Here is a 9,623-nt window from a genome sequence, read left to right on the forward strand (position 1 = left end):
GCCTTCCGAAAGTCCAGAAAGACTATGTACACTGCTACCCCTGCGTCCTAGGATTTGGTGACCTGGTTGTAGAAGGCCACCAGGTTGGTCTGACAGGACTTGCCTCTAAAGAACCTGTGTTGGTTGCCCCTAAGCATAATCTCCCCTGCTGGCCCTTCATTGGCATGTGCCAGAATAATTCTCTCAAAAAGCTTACCCAGGATCGAGGTAAGACTAACTTGCCTATAGTTCCCCAGGTCGTCCTTCCTCCCTTTTTTGAAGGTGGGAACTACATTGGCCCTCTTCCAGTCCTCTGGCACCACACCATGAGTGCTTGTAAAGCCATGCCAGGGGTCCCGCAATGACCTCAGCTAATTCCCTCAGCACTCTGGGGTGGAGATCATTCAGATCAGCTGATATAAATACATCCAGTCCCTCCAGAAGTTCCCTGACTAGATCCTCACTGACCCTTGGCCTAGGTGCGCCTCCCCTGGGGCCTGAGGGGGGTTCAGTGGGGGGTTAATCTGGTCCCTGCTCAGGAAAATGGAGGCAAAGAAGTCGTTAAATAGGTTAGCTTTGTCGTCTGGTGTGACGACCAAATTTCCTAGCGTGTCTTGCAGGCATCCCACGTTACCCAGTACCTTCTTTTTGCCCCCTATATATTTAAAAAAGGACTTTTTGTTGTTCTTAATCCAGGTAGCTAGTCCCAGTTCCATCTGTGCCTTGGCCTTCCTGACTGCCCCTCTGCATTCCCGAGCAACCGCAGTATAGTCCTCCCTGGTGATGGCTGTATGGGGCACTCCCATGACTGGGAGTCCTTTAACTGACGTGCGTGGGGCTCCAGCTGTGGGAGTTTACCAGAGTAGGGGGAGCCTGGGATTGGGCTCCCTCTGCACCAGCAATAAGATGTGCTGGGATCTAGTGCGTGATCTCTATTGTGCCTTCTGCCATGCACATGTGGCATGGTAGGGGGCATGATTGTATGAACTGTGCATTAGATGCCATTGTGCCTTTAATTTCACATGTAGAGGGGCTGTATGTATGCATTTCAATAAAAGGCTTTCTTCACAACATAATTGTGTTGTAAATGTGTTATATATTTCCATGTGATTTTTTTCCTTAGGTTTTCAGTACATTTGTATCCTTCTCTACATATTACAAGTATCGCACAATTAACTGGTTAATAGCACAGTTACCTTGGGAGTAGCTACACACACGAAGTACTTATCACACAATAAAAAAGCTCCAACCAGCTATAAAGTTAGACCTAAAACATGTGTTTTGACTTTATAGCTGGTTGCCATTGAGCCATTTGTACATGTGGCAGGGCTGCACCATGCCCAGCCAGGGCTGGGAGTCCAACAACTAAGGAGACTCTCAGCCCCAGCAGCTGCAGACCCTCGGTCCTGGAAGTCCACCTCCCGGTACTGGAACCCAGCTGGGTCCTGGCAGCCACAGGGCGCTTTGAGTTCCCAGCTCTGGGGGTGCATGAAACCCATGGTACTGGGATGCAATTGTGCATTATATCCCATTGGGCTTTATTGCCAGTGTAAGGGTAGCCTAATCCTGGGCACTCTCTGCACCAGAAAGAAGCAAGGTTCCATGGCTGAGAGCTGAAATTGTTAGGGTTGGGATATTGCAGCTGCCATGGATTTTTATGCATCCATACAGCTGGAATATCATGGCTGCTGTGATCTCCCAGCCTCAGAGGGGTGTGAAACCCCCAGGTCTGGGAGATCATGGCTGCTGTAGAGTTCAGAGATAGAGAAGGAGCAGTTCTGTTGTGAAAGATAACTAGTGTATTATACTAGTTTTGCTTTGGGTGAGAGAGAGAACATATTGTTTTTGACTTTTTGGTTGGATTGCAGATTTGAGAATAAAACTGCCTAACTGAAGCAGAGTTAGGCTGACTGCTACTACATAGATGGGTGCATTAGAGACTTGCCTATACCCTTCAAACGTGTTTGCAGTGAGTCTGATGTTTTTTTCTTGTAGCCCACTTTTAACAATCTTTTCCTGTGACTCAATTCATGTGTGTTGTTCTGTATGATTTTTATACAGAGAGAGAGAATCTTTGGGGTAGTGGAAAACATGGTTTCTGGTTGCATTTGTACTTTACCATGCTTTAGCATGGCTAATGAGAACAGCCTTTTTGTAACTACAGTTATGGTACTATTGTACTTGGGGCAGTAGATATATAACTATCGAAGACCATCACTGCTGTCATACCATTAATATTGTCCCTTTGTTCATCAACATAATTCTTTTCAGCTTTTTCAAGTAATGCTCTGAGTCATCATGTTTCATCACAAAGGGCCTCTCTATGCTGCAAGTTGCAGCGTAGTATGTTGTTAATATTGTCAGTGGTGCTTCTAAATTAGTTGCCATCTAGCTGTATAGCTTTGAAAGGGAACATTAGACATTTAGCCTTCTCCTGGTGACACAGTTTAAGTTTGACAGTTTCTGGAAGAACAGAAATAAATTTATAAACCTAGTTAACTTGCTGTTATATATATATGGACTTTCCATACAGGTTTTAACACATCTTGTTCATATTGTTTGTCAGATTTATTCCCTTTAACAAATTCATTCATGTTTGGTTAATGTCTTGTCATTATTTGTATATCTCTTTTTATTTCAAATTTCTAAATATACTAGCTACAAATGATAACATCTATTTGTTTCCTTATGTATAGGACAAACAAACAAAAATAACTTCTCCTTGCAGATGTGCAAACGGGCAAGCTTATTTTTGCTGGTAAGACCATAGTTTGTATATCTAAATTTTCATTAGAAATAAATAGTTGAAAATACCTACACCTCTAAAAAAGTCCATGGATCTTTTGCATCAGATTGTTGGCATTTGCCTTATCTTGGTATCTATAAGAAAAAAAGGAGATTTCCACACTTGAAAGTTAGCTAAGACTGCAGATGAGAAAGAGGACATGGGCTGGTCAGACAAGCAGACCAATTCCAAGAAAAGTAAAAGAACAAGATACTAGGACAACTTGAGCCTTAGGGCTCAATTCATAAAAACAAGAGAAATCCTTGTGTTGCCCAATATCATTCTCATTTACACCATAGTCCAGTATTTCTTTTTAATTATTAATTCAAAGAATCTGTTTCTATGAAAATAGCTAAACAGAAATTGATATAGTCAGATGGAAGGTATCAGAGTGTGATATAAAAATACTAAGTTTGTGACGTCAGGCTATAAGCTTCATCATTTCTGATTGGCTCTATTTAATGGGCAAAACTGCAACCTGCACCTCCACCTAGAATTTACAGAGATTATGATGTATTTGTCAAGCAGCTATAAAATTATTTTTTTGTGTTTTGGTGTATGTATATCAAACGGTTGGTGGAATTTTTAGTCTCTCTTATTTTGTTGGAATAATATTTAGTGAGGCAAATGCTCTCTGTTCCAAGTCTTAAAAGTGACATTCAAGAATGCATTATAATGAAACAGGGCCTTGTAACACAGGACACTTAGCACATGTTATATTTAGATCATAGTAAGCAGTAATATGACTCAGTGTTCTGAGCAGTCTCATACTAATGCTTGCTATTGTCTAAATATAGATTGTAGTATCCACCCGAGTCGTTTTTGGTCTCAGTGTAGAGCCAAGCAGAGATGGTCCTGTGCTGCTATCTGCCTCCATGGTGGGTCCCAGACTCTGATGCAGAGGCAGAAAGCACTGTAAGACCTGGGATCCAGCTCAGACAGAGTAGAGGGTCCCATAGTGCTCCTTTGTTACAGAAATTGCTAATTGCTCAAATCACAAGTGAGACCTTATGAGGTGGATAAGGCGAAGTGCTGTATATATTAAGTGCTTAATGTGCATGCGTGCACGTGCGCGCGCATCCCCCCCACATTCATACCCCAATACGTTACCAATCTTATCGGTGCTTGGATCAACTTAGTGGCCAGCCAAATTGATCATGAGTAGGAGCCAGGCTCCTGCCAGTCCATCTCGTCTGGCGAACTGATGCTCCAAGATGACATGCAGAACAAGACCCAAAATCAATATGTCTCACCCCATCTTCTATAGCCTTGTCAATTCTCCCAGCCCTCTGGGCTTTTGCTGTGTTATCACTATGGTCTTCTTTGAAGGTCGATTGCCGTTGTTCTCTTGCTGTTCTGGGGTGGGTTCTTTTTGTTTTGGTCTTTTATCTGTATGCATTCTTCAGCCAGTTGCCAGCCAGTCTTCAGCCAATCGTCAGTCCTTTTCCACAGACACACTTCCACCCTTTCTCTCACACATACAGCATACAAAGGTTGAGCGCTTATGTCAAGCTACAGAGCAATACAAAATAGAGTTTCTTAAGGCAATGCAAAACTCAAGAAAATACGTAAGATTAAAAGCAATAAACAAAAATTCTATTTGTATAACACCTGACTCTGCACCAGGTTCTGCACTCTTCCCTTCTGTAGCCAGCTCTGGGAATCCGCGTGGAGGTAAGAAGTGATGGGACCCAGATCCTACATGGAGACTGGATGCCAAGTCCTGTATTGCACTATATGTGGAGGAAGAGAGAAATGGAGTTCCAGCCCTTCCACTGCACTGTCAGGGGGCTTTGACTGAAAAACAGTTGATTGTCAGTCCCAGGCCCACCAACTAGTCTCTGATCCTGTTACCTCCGTGGAACCTTTAGACTTTAGCTCAACATATGTTAGATAATAGGAACTGGAGATACTTCTAGCCAGAAAAGTCCTAACTTTGCTACTATATGATAGTACTTAGCACGTTTAGCATGTGTTTACTACTTGAATGCTCAGGTGCTAACATTTTAAGTGCACTTAACAAGTGCTAAGTGTAACATGTAACAACCCTTTGATGCAGACTGAACTGTTGCAATTCATATTTCCCATAAACACGTTTTCCCTGTAGTCTTTTTTTCTGAACACAGCACTTATTGCATCTGATTATAATTAAGATGTTTATGAGCTTTCTTCAGAAGTCAGTGCTTACCAAATTACAGTAGCTGGGATGCGGTATTATTTTTTAAGGCAGAATTTCCTCATTATCAGGGTATTTTTCAGTTTCTAGTGTGGTAATAATTGATAAATAATTATTTTTTAAAGTAATTAAGTAGGAATGACATAAATAACAATAAAATTCCACCATACAAGTGTGTAGAAATGGTTCTAAGTGAGCTGGTTAATTTTCATGGTTGAAAAAATTGAGTGTTTGTTTAGAAGATGAAGAAAATGGATGGTAAGCAAAATCAATTATATGCACAGATATTCTAAAAGTACAAAGTACGTGGTCACATCCAGCTGCCTAACAGTTCTAATACTTTATGCTCAAAGCCAGTTTAGTCAGTTCTAGGTCTGACCCCTAGCAAAAGAGAATGGAATAGGTCAGCTGTTTAAGACTAGACCATGTGAGGGATAATACAAAAGAAATAGAGGGTTCAGCTCTTCACATCAAAGAGAAGAAAGGGTAAAACTTGTGATATTCCTTGCCTATGATCATGACTAATGCTGAAAGATGTCCCTTCTCTGAGGATAAGTACAGACAGTCAAAAAGCCTAGGGCTGAATCAATTCAATCTATGCAGGTTAGTCTAAGCTATGTAGATTGAACCAATAAGTAAGTGAACATTCACTTTTGGTTCTGGAAATACAGCCACATGCCTGCAGAGTAGTGCCCCCTGCCCTGTGCCAAAAGCTGCAGGGGGGGGGGGCACTAAGAGCACACCTCCCTGCTTGGCTGGAGCAGACAGCTTGGGCCAAGGCTAGCCTGCCTATCTTGTGGAGGAGGAGGAGGGAGAGTATGTGGGGAAGGTGCAAAGCAACTTGGGAAACCGTGGGACTGTGAGTTAGATTGAAATTGGAGAGGATCTGGGACAGACGTTTGATACACTGATTTAACCTAAATTAGTTTTGTCTGATACTGCATCCCTCCAGGTTTATCTTAAATCAGTTTTGGCCATTTTGAGTGGTTTCTCTGCACTAATTTTCCGTTGTGTTACAGATTTGAACCGGTTTCCGATGATTTATACCAGTTTATGTGTAATTTATTTCCCTAGCCTAGAAGGCTCATTGTCACCTGAGAACTTTGTATCCACAGAACAGTAAAATCTCCACTTTGTGCAGCATTGGACTTTTGCTATAAGTATATCACTAAATATGCTGAGACCCAGATTTGATGGTATTGTCTGAATGAAGCCTGATGTTTAAATACTAAATAGCCTGAACTAATGATACTTCAAACTTAATTTTAAATAAATATAGATGAAACCAGCCTCTGCTTGGGAAAGTACATTGTGGAGTCTGGGGGAACTGGAAAACAAGAAACATACTTAGTATTAAATTAGTAACTTAATTTAGACAAAGGAAAAAATGAGGAATCAAGGCATATGCTAGTATTTATTCCTAGACAGTAATAGCCAAAAGAGAGAGAGAGAGGGAGAGAAGAATTTAAGACTGAATATGAATACCAGCAGATTAAAAACTATAAATCCTAAATTTAAGTGAAATTAAGATAAGATTCTATTTAAAAATTACAAAAAAGCCCTTTGGTAATTAAACTGTAACTTATCAGTAAAAGTACATATTTTGGCTTCTAGGGTAGTGTAGCCAGCATTTTTCTCTGTCACTATGCAAACTCTCTGCTTCGCCAGGAGTTCTCATAATTTTATTTTTATTAATGTTTAGTTCCAACAGTGAATTACACACAAAAAATATAGAGTATACCTTTGAAGGTCAATCCATATTAATTGTTAACACCAGTTGTTAACTTAGTACTAGCATATTTCCAAGAAATTTGGAAGATCTGTCACTGTATGTAAAGGGCATATAATAAGTTAGGCTCTCAGTCAAATGTAATTCTTCTTTTGCTGACTTAATTTGTCTCCATCTGAGGAACAAACATGAAATTGTTTTTCACCTATTTTTGGTATGTAGAAAAGTGCATACAAGAGAACAAGTTCTAGGTAGTGTAAAGGTGCATAAAATATAGAAGTGGACAGGTGTTAGATTAGATGCTGCCTTTTATTGTGCAGTATCCCTAGGGAAAATCTGTAGAATGGGAATTTGTGTCATTCCCATATTTTAGCCAGTACCACCCAGTCTCAAACTAGCAGGGATATTAGTTATATGTCTGTGAGCAAAGCTTTTGGAAGACAGACCAGCCTTTTCACCTATGTTTCCAGTAAGTCTTACAGTTGCATAGAGTCTCTTAATTGTATAAACTATACACTAGACATTTAAATAAGCTGTCATGGAAAAATAAGAGTAGCTTTGTGGGGACTGAGCCACAGAAGTTGTGTGGGCCAATATGGACTGGCATTGCTTGTGTTGCACACTACTGTAGGTTTTTTAAAAATTGTTTTTGCATCTGTGAGTAATTGGCTACCTGAGTCTGACTCTTCCCTTGTGAGGGCTAGTGACAGATCTTCCTAGGACTCTACCTGATAATTAAGTCAGGAAGTCCATGCTATTCTTATTGAGAGTTTTTCTTTTTGAGATTAGGTTTTCTTTTAAGGTTGACAGAAGCCAGTAAATCTACTCCTAGCACTCCATAGTTTGACACTTCACAATCATTCAACCATTGGGTTTGTAATATGCTTTTTGTTATAGTCTGATGCATGTTTATATCTTCCTTAACTTCCTTTTCTGACTGTTTAATTTTATGCTTCTAACAGGGGAGGGGATTTAAATGTTGAAAGTTTAATTTTTATTAAATAAGGTGACCTTTTTTTGCTAGACTGTGAAAATGTGATGTAGTCCCTTCCCCCATCCCTTAAAAATTTCCCACAAATGGATCATGCATCCTTAAGGTAATTAGTGTATAGTTTTGATATGCTGGGATTTAGGTTTTTTGCCCCCCTCAAACAGTTGAGCTTCTTAGAAAGTGAACATACTTTTGAGTGCAATTTACAAACTTTGTAAACTGTTTGATGAGTGGAGAAGGATTTTGGGGGGTGGGAGTTCTGCAGAGCTTTCTGGCTAGGGACAGACATTACATATAAACTTGTTTAAATGATCAGAAACTTGTTTAAACATTCAGTGGACATAAACCAGTTTGAAAATGGCTGAAACCAGTTTGAGATAAACCTGGTTGAACATAGTATCAGACTTAACTGATTTGACTCAAACCGGTGTATGCAATGTCTGTCCCAAACCCCTTTTTGGTTTAAGTTAAATCAGAGACCCCCAGCATCCCAGCATGTTCTCTGGGCTGGGCTCTACTCCAGAGAGCTGGGCTGGGCTCTGCTTCAGTGAGCTGAGCTGCTCTCTAGCCAGAGCAGGGGTTGGGCATGGCAAGATGCTGGCCTGCCATGGCTCCTGAGGCAAATTCCTCCCTCCATTCCAGCATCCCCCCCCCCTTGCTGGCAAACCCTGTGGACCTCCAACAAATATACAGATTGTTTGAAAGAGTATTTATGATGATTGGAACCCAAAATATTATTTAACTAAACTATGAACAAAATTTAAACTTTTTTTTAGAGTTTCAAAACATGAATGAACAATTTGCTAAGTCTTGAGCACATTGTTTTCAAACTAACAGTTACTTCCAAAAACATTTCCCATCTGTTTTAACTAAATATTGCTTACAATCTTTGCATCATTTTTGGGTTTTGTAGTCATCTCCTTGAACAAAAAGCACAATGACCACTCATGTTTGCAGAAGGTTCTACTAGGGTGCATTGTGGTAATTTGTAATTTAGGGCAGTCATACCAGACTTGATGCACTTAGACAGATTACGTGTATCCACCAATCTTCGTTTTATTTGTCCGTCGATCAACTATTCTCCAAACTCCTGTGCTCGCGCCTGCCCCCCCACCCATCGCTTAAGTGGCAAGTGTGGCTGGTCATGGTGCGCACCAGCACTCTCAGGGGGTGCACATGCACGCCCTATGTGTCGCCACTGGTGATATGGACTGAATGGTAAAGGTTATCAATCCCACCCTTGTTTTTATTGTAGTCATGGATGATATCTGGCTTTCTTTGCTCTCCACCCACTGACAGGTCATAGTGCATGCTTGATAGCAACAGCATAACTTTGGACTTCTTTGGAACATAGGAAACTCACCGCATAGGAAACTAGGGTGAGTTTCCTATCAAAAGCAAAAATGGATGAAAAAATTCCCCTTCTTTCAGTTGCTTGCATTCGGTTTGGGATATTGGCTTGTTTTTCTGAATTGTACCCACATAGGTCAAGTGCTGCTGTAGCAGTCTTTCTGGCAGGTCACACACAATATTCCTTCCCATCTTGTACTGAGGATGAACCAGTTTTTCAACAACCTGGGTACCAAGATTACCTTGGCATGGAGCTTCTGGTTTCTTGCCCAGGTAGATGTCTCTAGACAGGGGATATGATGTTGCTGTATCACAGTGCCACCAAAATTTCAAGCCATATTTGGCAGGCTTGCTGAGCATATAGTGTCTGAAGGGGCAGTGACCCCTGAATGCATTTAGCTGCTTATAAACCATCAGGTGTATTCCTGGAATATACCGTTTCCTGAGCTGCTCCACAAATTGTGTCCAAATATCTCTGAAGGCAGCAAGCTTGTCCACAGCTCTCCTTTCCTCATGTGTCATTTTGTTGTCAAATCTCAGGTAGTTGGTGATTTCATAGATTTCATAGACATTAGGGCTGGAAGGGACCTCAGGAGATCATCGAGTCCAGCCC

The 9,623-nt window shown here is 41.0% G+C and overlaps 1 protein-coding gene and 2 long non-coding RNA genes across 4 annotated transcripts in view; 2 read left to right on the forward strand and 1 right to left on the reverse strand.

The window, feature by feature from the left end:
• Positions 1–5,642, forward strand: part of LOC109311319 — a 9,793-nt gene extending 4,151 nt beyond the window's left edge. The window contains exons 2-4 of the long non-coding RNA XR_002101473.1: positions 3,712–3,714; positions 4,688–4,691; positions 5,631–5,642. This is a non-coding gene — a long non-coding RNA (uncharacterized LOC109311319). The remainder of the gene's footprint in view (positions 1–3,711; positions 3,715–4,687; positions 4,692–5,630) is intronic.
• The window catches only part of LOC109311321, a 13,583-nt gene extending 4,563 nt beyond the window's left edge, over positions 1–9,020 (reverse strand). Inside the window, exons 1-2 of the long non-coding RNA XR_002101476.1 lie at positions 8,954–9,020; positions 5,463–5,467 (exon numbers count right to left, since the gene is read on the reverse strand). This is a non-coding gene — a long non-coding RNA (uncharacterized LOC109311321). The remainder of the gene's footprint in view (positions 1–5,462; positions 5,468–8,953) is intronic.
• The window catches only part of ERC2 (ELKS/RAB6-interacting/CAST family member 2), a 951,034-nt gene that overhangs the window by 285,863 nt on the left and 655,548 nt on the right, over positions 1–9,623 (forward strand). The window lies entirely within an intron of this gene.

Source organism: Crocodylus porosus, unplaced genomic scaffold (genome assembly GCF_001723895.1).
Source record: "Crocodylus porosus isolate Cpor-Errol unplaced genomic scaffold, CroPor_comp1, whole genome shotgun sequence".
Classification (NCBI taxonomy): domain Eukaryota; kingdom Metazoa; phylum Chordata; order Crocodylia; family Crocodylidae; genus Crocodylus; species Crocodylus porosus.